Source organism: Lygodium microphyllum, chromosome 3, assembly GCF_053477565.2.
Source record: "Lygodium microphyllum isolate KBCC chromosome 3, Lygodium_microphyllum_v1.1.10, whole genome shotgun sequence".
In the NCBI taxonomy this organism is placed as follows: Eukaryota; Viridiplantae; Streptophyta; class Polypodiopsida; order Schizaeales; family Lygodiaceae; genus Lygodium; species Lygodium microphyllum.
This window is the reverse complement of record NC_141137.1, coordinates 97,187,266-97,198,392: the sequence shown is the minus strand read 5'-3', so window position 1 is coordinate 97,198,392 and position 11,127 is coordinate 97,187,266. Positions and strand designations below refer to the sequence as shown.

The 11,127-nt window shown below is 38.2% G+C and overlaps 1 long non-coding RNA gene across 1 annotated transcript; it reads left to right on the top strand.

Moving 5' to 3' along the window:
• The first annotated feature begins 8,684 nt into the window (after positions 1-8,684).
• On the top strand, positions 8,685-9,285 carry LOC148038643 (uncharacterized). The gene is made up of 2 exons (XR_015690441.1): positions 8,685-8,980; positions 9,118-9,285. It is a non-coding gene; the product is annotated as an uncharacterized LOC148038643 (long non-coding RNA).
• Positions 9,286-11,127: the final 1,842 nt, after the last annotated feature.

The window sequence follows — 11,127 nt, the reverse complement described above, 5'->3', positions numbered from 1 at the left end:
AGAGTATAGATATGGGGGAAAATAGCTCAGAGGGTAGGGATGCCCAAGACTTTTCGTATTTTAGATATTTCTATTTTGTCTCCAAAAACATCTCCAAAAAACACAAAATTTGACCAGTTGGTTTGTTTTTTAACCAAAAGCTAGGATATTAAAAAATCCCCAAAATATCTTAAAAGAAACTTTTGAAATTTCATTTTCCTTGTTCTCTATTAAAAAATCAATTACATCGTATCTACTAATCATTTTGCATTGAAAACGAAGCACCACACTCCCGTAATTATCTCCTTTTTGAATATAAAATTTGGTTGAAAAAGACTTCTTGAACGAGGAGAGAGAAGGAATTTGAGTATATCTTTGTAGATAATATAAAAAAGGCAAAACGAGATTGCAAAAGTGGAGAGAGAGGAGGATTATTTTACTATTCTTTTCTCCTCTTTTCCTTGTTTTAAGGAGGAGAGAGGGGGGCCTAAAAGGTCCATTTGTGAGTTCATTTTTTTCATAATGAAATTTAGAGTAATTACAAAAATAAAGATCAAAATATCAATGAGACCCTGCATTATATAACTTACAACTTGGCATTTCTGTGGCTTCCTTTCATAGAATTGATGAGTAAACATTGCCTCTCCACAGTCTATTCCAATTAGGCTCCAATGAGCACTGAAAACAAATATATTTCAATAATTTAGCAAAACAAAATCCCATAAAATCTAACAAAATATCAAATTACTTATTTTTCATTGTATGAAATTAGAAGAACCTCCAAAGTTTCAAAGTCAATTGGATTGAACCAATGATCAAATGCACTTGCATCAAGTTCACTCCTCATATAGTATGAGATAGATGAATCAAGAACCTCAAATTTTTGTTGTATATCAAAGGGGAGCTCATGCATTACACACCTAGCAAAGGAATGGATATCATAGTGAACATCAACATGAAAGCTTATTGCTAGAAAAATATAGTGAGTAAAAACAAATTTTGATATATTATACCTCATCCCATCAAGAAGAATAGAGTCATTTACTTCCCTCATTTTATTCTTGAGGATTTGAATATAGTCAAAGTAAAAAAATATCATATCAGATCTTTTGTTAATATCACCAAGTAAAAAGTAACAGACATTGAAGCCCGTAGGGTCAACCCTTTTAAGAAGAGTAGATCACTCTTCTTCAAAAGATAGGAGTTGCTCTGATTTCTTTTCTTCTTCCTTCTTTCTTTTATACTCCCTTCATTTATCTGCATGCTCTTCTATGGCCTTTTCCTCTTTCTCATGTAGGCTTGTGTCTTTTTCATGGGTGACATCTTCAACCTAATGACCTGGATTACCTTTCTTTTTTCTATATGGAGGCACATTTAAAATATTGAAAGCCTGCACATCAGAAAGGGGGACTGGCTCAAGGACCTTTGAAAACCTGTATCTCAACCTCCTAAGAATTATCATGTCTTTGTCCATAAGTGTAAGCCTATGTGCATGAGCAGCACATATATAGGAATCTTGAAAAAACTCAATCAAAAAATCTTGTGCAGCCTCCTGAATGCAATTGAGAGCTTCCCTTGTCCATCTAAAACTATTAAGACTATGCTTGTCAAAAATTTCCTTGACAAGCCTCTTAAAAGGCAGTTTTGGAATTGCATTATTCAGAGCCTTCATTGCACTTCTAATCTCCTTTAGACATCTAACATGCTGTGAAAACTTCTCCTAGGCTTTGATTTCCTTGTAAGTTTGGAAGGCTTGTAGGACTGATGGATCTTTGAAGCAAGACCTTTAGGATCAACTCTCTGCTTTCTTGCAGTAGCCTTAGTTCTAGCCATTTGAAATCTCTAGATAAAATAAAAAATGACTCAAAATTAGGAAAGATCTCCAAAATCTAATATAATGTCATTTGCAATCACTTAGTGGTAAACAAACACTATTCAAATAGTTTCAATCCCAAGCCAATTATATATTCACACTTTGACAATAACTTATTTTATCAAATGCTAAAATTAAACTTTAATAATTCATCAAAGTTCTGCTAACCTTCCAGCTTGAATTTCTATTGAACAATATAGTCCTCTGATGTATGAAACACGACCTGGGGACTTCTAGGTAAGGGAGACATATACCTTTTCGCGTTTCATATGTCATCTTTTTTTGGTGAAAATTTGGCCAAATTCAAAAAAAAAAAAAGTCTATAAGCAATTAGAATATGATTTTGCTATTGGACTTGTTAAGATCTTTCAAATTTCTTGTTTCTTGAATACAGAAGCATAGTAATCAATACATTCAGTTACTCAAACCAATCTCAGCATAAGATTGGGCTATTTTAATCAGTTGTAGAGCCCTTCTCGATGTATGAAATGAGAGATGGCTACTTTGCATGGGGAGAGCTATACCTTATCACATTTCACTCGTCAAACTTTTTTGAAGAGAATTTGGACAGGTTCGGGGAAGATTCCAAAGAAAAATTCGGCAAAAAAAACATCGCTATTGAGCTTACTAAGATTTTATAAGAAAATTACACTTATGAGACTTTAGCACGTTTTGTGCGGGGTGATAAAATCTTACCTTGTCTCTGGAGGGTGCTAAAGAAATTTTGGCTGTGACAAAGTCGCCTCGTGCTAGTGTTCTGGAGCAAGGAAAGGGCTTGCTCTTCGAAAAAATGCTTTTGTGGTCCAAAAATAGGTTTTAAAAGGACATTTGTTCACATGTGTGGCTGCCATAATACACAATTAATCTGACACATGCGCCACATAGACCATTGTTGCCTCGAAACTTGTGCCATGTGTCACTGACATTTTTGACATGATGGTGCTTTTATGGCACCACTTTTCGGGTGTAAAAGAGAAAATTTAGCCTTTTCATTTTCACTTTAAATACAACTCTTCTAAACGAGTGCGTGGTTTTTTTCTAAACAAATGCATGGTAACCTTTGACACATATATACAAGAACTCAGGCTTGTGTTCATGCAAAATTTTCTTCCAAGCAATTTGATTTCTCATCGACAACCATATCCTCAACAAGGCATCACAAGTTGAAAGTAAGTGTATTCTCAACAATGCCCATTTATATTGAGGAAGCAATTTAATTTTCGGGTAACAAACTTATATTATCACTATTTTTCTGCAGTCTTTGGAAAATAGTTCAATGAGTTTTTGGAGGAATCAAAGATCATTAAATTTTTTATTTTTAATCTAAAATGATTGATTGCCATATGAAACACAAAATAAAACTTGAAGATGGTTTCGAAAACCCGTTGTCACGTTTCATAAATCCTCTAACTAAAATAATGTCTACCCAATGAAACACGAAATGTTATTCCTACTCTATTGCCCAAAGGAGCAATTCACCTTTCATAAGGGACTGTTGTTTTGTTTTGTATAAATTAACATGTATGCTATGTTATCCAAGCATTTGCAAATGTGGAGTGTGATATATGGATTTAGACATCCAAGATGAATGAAATAAATTGTCATTATGGCTCATTGTTCTAGTTTCACACTGATGTCTTGCTCAAGTTTTCTTAGTGAGCATGTCATACATAGCTTAGAATTTTTTTTTGGATGTGAGAAAATGTGAATTTGTATATTGTTTCTCTAAACTTGTATTTTTGTTTTTAGGGTTTGGGTCTGTCAGTAATCAGGATGACTAAAAGGAAGTTTTCTCTAGAGGGAATGGAGGAAGAGGATTTGGAGGATACCTGTGATGAGAAGCTCTTTGATTTCCTCCATGCAACTCAGATAAAGAGGTTGGAGAGAAGGGGGAAATATTTTAGGAGGATGTTGAGAACCAATTAGTGTAGGGATTTGATGTTGCTTTGTTTAAAAGTGAGAACATTACAAAAGTGAAAGAAAAGGAGATACAGTTGAATGCAGAGATTGAAATAGATCCTTTTGAATGTGTCTCAACATTTCCTAGTTACAGGGGGAAGAGAGCACGGACACATAGGCTCTCTCTCTCTCTCTCTCTCTCTCTCTCTCTCTCTCTCTCTCTCTCTCTCTCTCTCTCTCTCTCTCTCTCTCTCTCTCTCTCTCTCTCTCTCTCTCTCTCGCATTGACCTAGCCTGTGAAGAAATTAAAATTTACAGAGTGTCGCTTAAGTGATGCCATCCATATTACAAATGTCACTTAACACGTTGCAATTATGCGTCGCTTGAGTGACTACATTTGCGATGTAAAATTGTGTTGCTTATACGACAATTTGAACGTCGCTTAAGCAATGCCCACGAAAAATTAAAGTTTTAAAAAAATGGGCTTTGCATAAGCGACGCCCGTCATTTTTTGCTACGTCTGTAACACTCCCTCTTTCTTCTAGTGTCTAAAGGATGTCAATGAAGAAATTATTATATAATGCATTTAGTCGGATGCCTTGTGTAGCATGGAAGAGTTCACTCTAGAGTTTTCTTTACTTATCCAAATGTTCATAATGATCCTAACCTTCCAATCATACTTTTGAATATTGTACTCTCTAGATGGAAGGGTGTTGTACCACTTGTTTTTTATTTGCAATTGGATAATATAGCAAGATAGAACAAAAATCATACAATTTTGGGCTACCTCAATCTACTTGTATACATGGGAATATTTCAAAAATTAAAAGTAAAATTTTTAATGGTGGATCGTATATACATTCATATTAATCAATTGTTTAGCACATTTGCTAAGTGACTATCTCAATACAATGCTTTCAGCTTGCCTAAAATGATGTGTATCATACAAGATGCTTACACACTAAAGCCAATTAGTGTGCACCTAAGAGCAACATATTACTTCAAGATTTTTTGCATATGGCTCAAAGGAAGAAAAGATAAAATATTTGCACAAGTAGAAAAGAGCAAGGTAGTAGAGTTATATATATGGAAAGCATTTCTCTTTCAGAAAGGAGTGGTTGTCTTCAAGGGTTCTTAAGTTCTTGAGATATATCCTAGACACTATAATGCTTACAACAAAATAAGAACCTCTTGATTCCATTAAAGAAGGCAAAGAAGCATCCAAGAAGGGACCAGATATCGATCATGCCAAAAGTATACAAGAACGAAGGTAATTAATTGAAAAAGTAAGAAAGTATGCAAGCACACATGATGTGACTTGATGGGAGGAGCTTTTCTACGACCAAGAGAAAATACATACAAAAATACAAAATGATAATTGACATCTAACAAAACCTTTTGCATGGCCTAAAAGTTAGAGTATTGCAGATCCTATTGCAAGGAGCAATGTATAAATGTTAGAGGAGATCCAAATGATCTTACATCCTAAGGAGTAAGAAATGTATATTGGTAGGAGAAGATCAAGAACAACAACTAATAAGCTACAAGAAATATAGCAAGGTGATTTTGAGGATGATGAGATGGGTCATCCATTTTGGATAGCAAAAGTTTTAGAAGTTAAAAAGGTAGACACTTTACGTAAGATATGCTCCATAGAAGTATACAGATTTCAAACAAAGCATAAGGATGCACTTGCAGGTAAAATACACAGTACTCATAAACTCTACAAAAAATCATACAACAAAAAGAAAGCAAGCAAAGTCAAGTCAATGCACAAGCATATTGAAACTTGATGAGGTGGATATAATAGTATATGATTTTTTCCTTACAAAAATTGGATACCTTAGGAAGTCAACCATTGCAATTCTTAAAAAGAAAGTTCCTAGTTTGTAGAAAGATGGTGATGATGATGTTGATCTCAATAACCAAGGGAAACATGATATACTAGAAGCAGAGTCGAAAACTTGGAAAAATAGGTCTAGATTTAGATGAAAGCAATGCTCTTGTTGATAGTAGAGAAGAGGATGCATCATCTAGCTCAAAAGGTGGATGGGCAAAAGCTAGGGATACTAATGGTGCAACATAAGAGAAGATATAGAATAGTAAATGCCTTACAATAATGAAATTCATCCATTTTTTTTCTTCCTCTTATTGAAATATATTTCATTCTTTTAACTTAATATAAATTTAGTAAATGGTTTAATATCTCACCACAACATGTGTATATGCAATCTCATAATGAATAGTAAGTTTTATATCATGGATAAAATATGTGTACTTCTCTTATGGTCCCTTTTTAATTTTTCTTTCAAAATCAATGTACTTTTCAATATGACAAATATGATACTATTAAAAAATTGAGTCATTTTCATATCATTTTTTCAAAACATTGACTCAAAAAAGTGTGGTTTTGAATAATAATATGAGAAAATGATAGTTTTTTAAAGAATCTTTGAAAGTATTCCAAATGTTTCTCCTAAGACAAAATATTACCCAAAAGGTTTGCGCGTATGTTGGAAAGGACAATACGACACTTGATCGAGCATCCACGGGACACTATCATCACTTGAAGCTTTGACTCACTAGATCACACAAGTGAGAAGATGGGACAATGATTGGAGTTAATAGCAAGGTGGTGACTTATAGAACAAGAAACTAGAAGCAGTGGTGGGAAAGCATGGGCTTCATCGATGGGCTTCTATGGGGATGTTCTGCATGTTCAGAGTGAACCCTAGACTATTAGTGCAATGTTTGTGGGGGGTGTTGTAACTGGAGTAGTGACTATCAATTTGGGATGATAGTAGCCATGTGAAAACAAGCACATTTGTAGGACAACAGCCTACTAGTGGAATTAGCAATGTCGTTAAGTGCGACAACATCATCTAGGGGTGCAACTGTAGTGGTTAAGCAATCATCAATTGTGAAGGAGTCCACCCATGATTGTCAACACTTTGTTTTACAGTGAAGTAATTCACCATCAACCAAGTGCATGGAGTCAAAGATGGTGGAAACTGATTGTGAGGCTTCCGAGCACTATGAATATTATGTCATCTTTGAGCTAATTAAGGCATACACTTGAAGTTGATGAGCATGAATCACAAACAAGGATTGAGCCTTCCATAATCCCTTACTCATCCATCGTAACTAATATCTAGACTATTCCAAGAATTTTCATTGTCTCCTCTAAGAGTACCCTTATGAATCCTTGTAGTGGCTCCCATGAATAACATGAGTGGAGCCTTTATATAGTAAAGTGCAAGAGTAAGCACCTTGAAGGCTCCCTATGCTTATCCTTATCCTTCATCAATTTGTGATTAAGAAACTGGTGGATCCATCTTGTAAAAGAATTGATGTTGTAATCCAAGCCATTATAGCCTCAATCACATGCAAATGAATTGTGTATCAGGAGCTCTATGTGATGGAACCTTAGGATTACATTAGCATGTATTCCACTGTCAAGATCCATGCTAGCTAAGTAGAGATGTGATCGATCAAATTCAAAGTCTCCTTAAGGGCTAATTGTCGAGAAAGAAATTGAGTTTAAGGCTAATTGCCTAGAGCATTTATACAAGTATTGAGTTATTTGTTCACAGGACTTGACAAGGCTTATATTTCGGAGTTCTCTAGTTTTACTTCTTACATTACACAAGTACCAACTCATGCCTTGCCATGCCTTCTTCATGAGACCCCACGTCTTTCTAGCCATCGCGTTCTCTTCCTCCTTACAATAACTTGAACCTTTGTAGAAGAAACTTAATAAAAACTCACCAACAAAAATCAATTGAAATACCAAGAGAACCCTTTCTCTCTCTCTACACAAGCAAGCCAGTCATGCCCTCTCTGCCCCTCCCCCCCTCCCCCCCCAAAAAAAAAGCAACATAGTAGAGTAGGCGAGAGCAAGCCAAATATGCAAGAGTGAAGTAGGTGGAGTAGGTAGAATTAGGGAAAGTGTGGAGTAGGTTGGAGTAGGCAAGGGTAGCAAGGAGGGCATGTAAGGCAATGCTCTCTCTCTCTCTCTCTCTCTCTCTCTCTCTCTCTCTCTCTCTCTCTCTCTCTCTCTCTCTCTCTCTCTCTCTCTCTCTCTCTCTCGTAGGCATGAATAGCATGGAGTAGATAGGAGTAGGTTGAGTATGCAAGAGTAGTGTGGAGGGCATGTGTGTGTGTGTATGTGTGTGTGCGAGCGTGCGCGTGTGGAGGAGATTTAGATGTTTAAATTCTTACAACTTCATGTTTGGAAACTTAGGGAAATTAGAAGGCCGAAGTTTGATGATCAAAATTTTAATTTTGCACACAACCCCACATGATTTAACAAGATCTCACACATGATTATAAACACAGATGTAAATTCATGGTTCACTTGTGTGCCTCTTCCCCCATTTTGTTGTAGTGTATGAACCAAAAGCCTAGGATGAATGAATCACTATTTTCAATGTTCTTACTTTCCTTGGCCTTCATGTTCTCCCATGGTCACTAATATTTCTTTTTTTACGTTCTAAGAAATAATCTCAATGGATTAATATTCTCTTTTGCCTCAAATGTGATCTCTATGAACAAAGAGCCTAAGATGAACGAATCACCCCTTCTCAATGAGAAACACTTTCCTCAATCATGTCTTCATGTTCTCCCTTGGTCACTAATATTCCTTCTTCTAGTTTAGTGAGTCAAAATCTCCATGAATTGATACTCTTCTACCTCAATCATTATTCCTATGAACCAAGAGGTTGGGATGAATCAATCACCCTTTCCAATGTCCTACTACAACATTTTACAATCTATTTAATGAAATGGATATTTCGCTCTTGCTATGCCTTCTTTTACAAATGTCTATGGATTCTAATTTCTACCGTAATATACAATTCTTACACCGTGCAATGTTGTACCATTAATATCATTTCACAGAAGTAGCCATGTGCTACCTTGAAAAGCGTCTAGAGTAAGTGATTGGCGAACGGCGTTACGACGCCGTAGCAAAGGTTAACTTTACAATAAATAAATTATGATATCCGCAAATGTAGATATCGACGTAAGTCTTATCCTTGTTCTACAGTTTCACTCCCAGCATTGTAACACTTCGACTTGTTCCAAAATTCCACTCCCGATATTGACAACTCCTGAAGCGTCGCCATGGTCGAGGATTGTGTTCTTGATCACGATATTCAGGTCGGTTATATCGTTATCGGTCGGTTCACATTTATCCGAAGAGAGATCCGGCGTACCATCAGTATTGCTGGTAAGGGGAGAATTAGTCATCGGCGACCTGTCTCCAGTGTTGTCATTGTTCCCAACGATGGTTGATGTGTCTTCGTACGTCGTCTTTGCAAGGCAATATGTTGTTGACGACGTCTCATGGTCGACCTTGTTTTTTAGGAGGCATTGGTGCGTATTCGACGTCTCGTGGTCCTGGTTTGGAAAGCCGGTTGCCGTCCCAATGTGGATAATAATATCCGTGGGAGCGTGTATTATTGCAGGTACATCAACTGGGACCGATGCGCAAGGATTATTGTCTTGATTAAGGTATGTACTGTACTGACGAGTGGTGTTGTTATAACAGCAAGGCTGATTGAGGTCCAAGGTGATGTGGTTAGGCGATGGCAGCTGCCGTCGCGACGGAAATATTGATAAGGGTGGCGATGTCGGGGTGGGTTCGAGGAAGCGAGGCCGGCGCTTTTTGGGTGGCGGGGAGCGCCGGTGGAGGCACCATCCGGAAGGGCGGGGGGATGAGGGGCGGATGCTACCGCCGAGGATGAAGCGGCGGCCGCAGGCGAGGCAGTCGAACTGGGGCTGGAGGACGGAGGTGCCGCTGGCGGATCGGCGGCGGCTGACGGCGTTGGCGTTGTTGAAGCAGTGGAAGCGCGTGAGGGCGGAGCCGCAGCGCCCGCACGCCGGCCGCTGCCCCTTGAAGTGGGCCTTGAGCCTCTCCACCGCCCGAGCCGGCAGCAGCCTCAGCTGTGGCGCCGGCACCAGCAGTGTCCTCGCTATCTCCTGCACGTCCACCGCCGCTGCCGCTTTTTCCACCGTCAGATCAGCCGCCGCCGCCGTTGTCGTCACTGTCGTCCAGCCCGCCCATGTCGTCCCCAGAGCTGACCCGGCATGGTCAGCGTAATATGGAGCTCTCCCGTGCACGCTGCATGAGCACGTGCATGTTGTAGTACTGTTCACGCTCATGGCTTTTGCTTCGTCGCGCGCATCTCCGTGGGCTTTTATAAAGTTGCTTTAAACTGCTTTTCTTTTGTCGTCGACCGCTTTTAGAATTCGATCATCATGACTGATTTAATCATGCCTTCCTGATTTTGCTTTGCGGGGGTTTTGTGCGTTGAAAATCTATGCTGTTTCTTCATTACTAGAAAGCATTATGTTTAGGAGGTTGGAAAGTAGGTCTAAAATTAGGGAGCTAGTTTTCCAATCTTAACCTTTGGGCAGCTTGGGAAGCTTTCATATCATGGAGGATATTACAGTAGAAATATCTTGGTTGGAAGTTGCTAATTGTTAAGGGCACTTGTTTCGAGGAGTCTCATGCACATTGGGAAATCTTAGGGGTCTAACCAGGATCTTAAGAGCTTTTTATCTAGTTCGATCTTTTTTTTTGCAACTCTAGCCATTATTGAGTACACTACAATATTATCTAGTTCATATCTTTATTTTGCAACTCTAGCCATTATTTAATACAATACACTATTGTCCTTTTGGGTGTAAAACTATCATATTACAACTTAATTTCATGAAACACATCCAATGTTCTCGAAAATTATTTTACCAACCCTTTGAATTGTGTTTCATCAAAATACATCTAAAACGGACTTACTTCATCAATTTGAAAACCTTTGAAGCGTGTAATAAAGTTGTGTGGGGAACAATAGGATGGAGGACCAGGGGAGTTATGAGGGGGAATAAACAATCACTAATGAGTGGTTAGTGGCCATTAAAGAGCATTAAAGTCTAGTGACACATGGGGCTCCTCTCTATGCATGCATGCATGCAAGGAGGAAGTGCCCCCAAACAGCCTACATCTAACTCTGCAGATGGTCAAGCTAATCTGAAGGTGAGCAAGATAGATGCCAATGAATGAATGGTGTCCAATTACTTCAAGGTGGTTCATGATGACACCATTGACCATGAGGCTACTGAGAAAGCAATGCACAAGGACATGCAAGCCTATAATGAGAGGTGTAGGAAGAAGCTTGCAAAAGGTGAACAAAGAAGAGTCTTGTGTGTCCATGTCGCCTTCTCCCTCCCAAAATTGTATGTTCTTTATGCTAATTATTCTAGGGTTGGGCCATTTTTCTTCTTTATGGGAAAATCATTGGGTGAATATGAGCTTGAAAAGTGGCTCAATGCTACTTATGAAAGCAAAGCACTGTTGAAGTCCTTTTGCTTTGT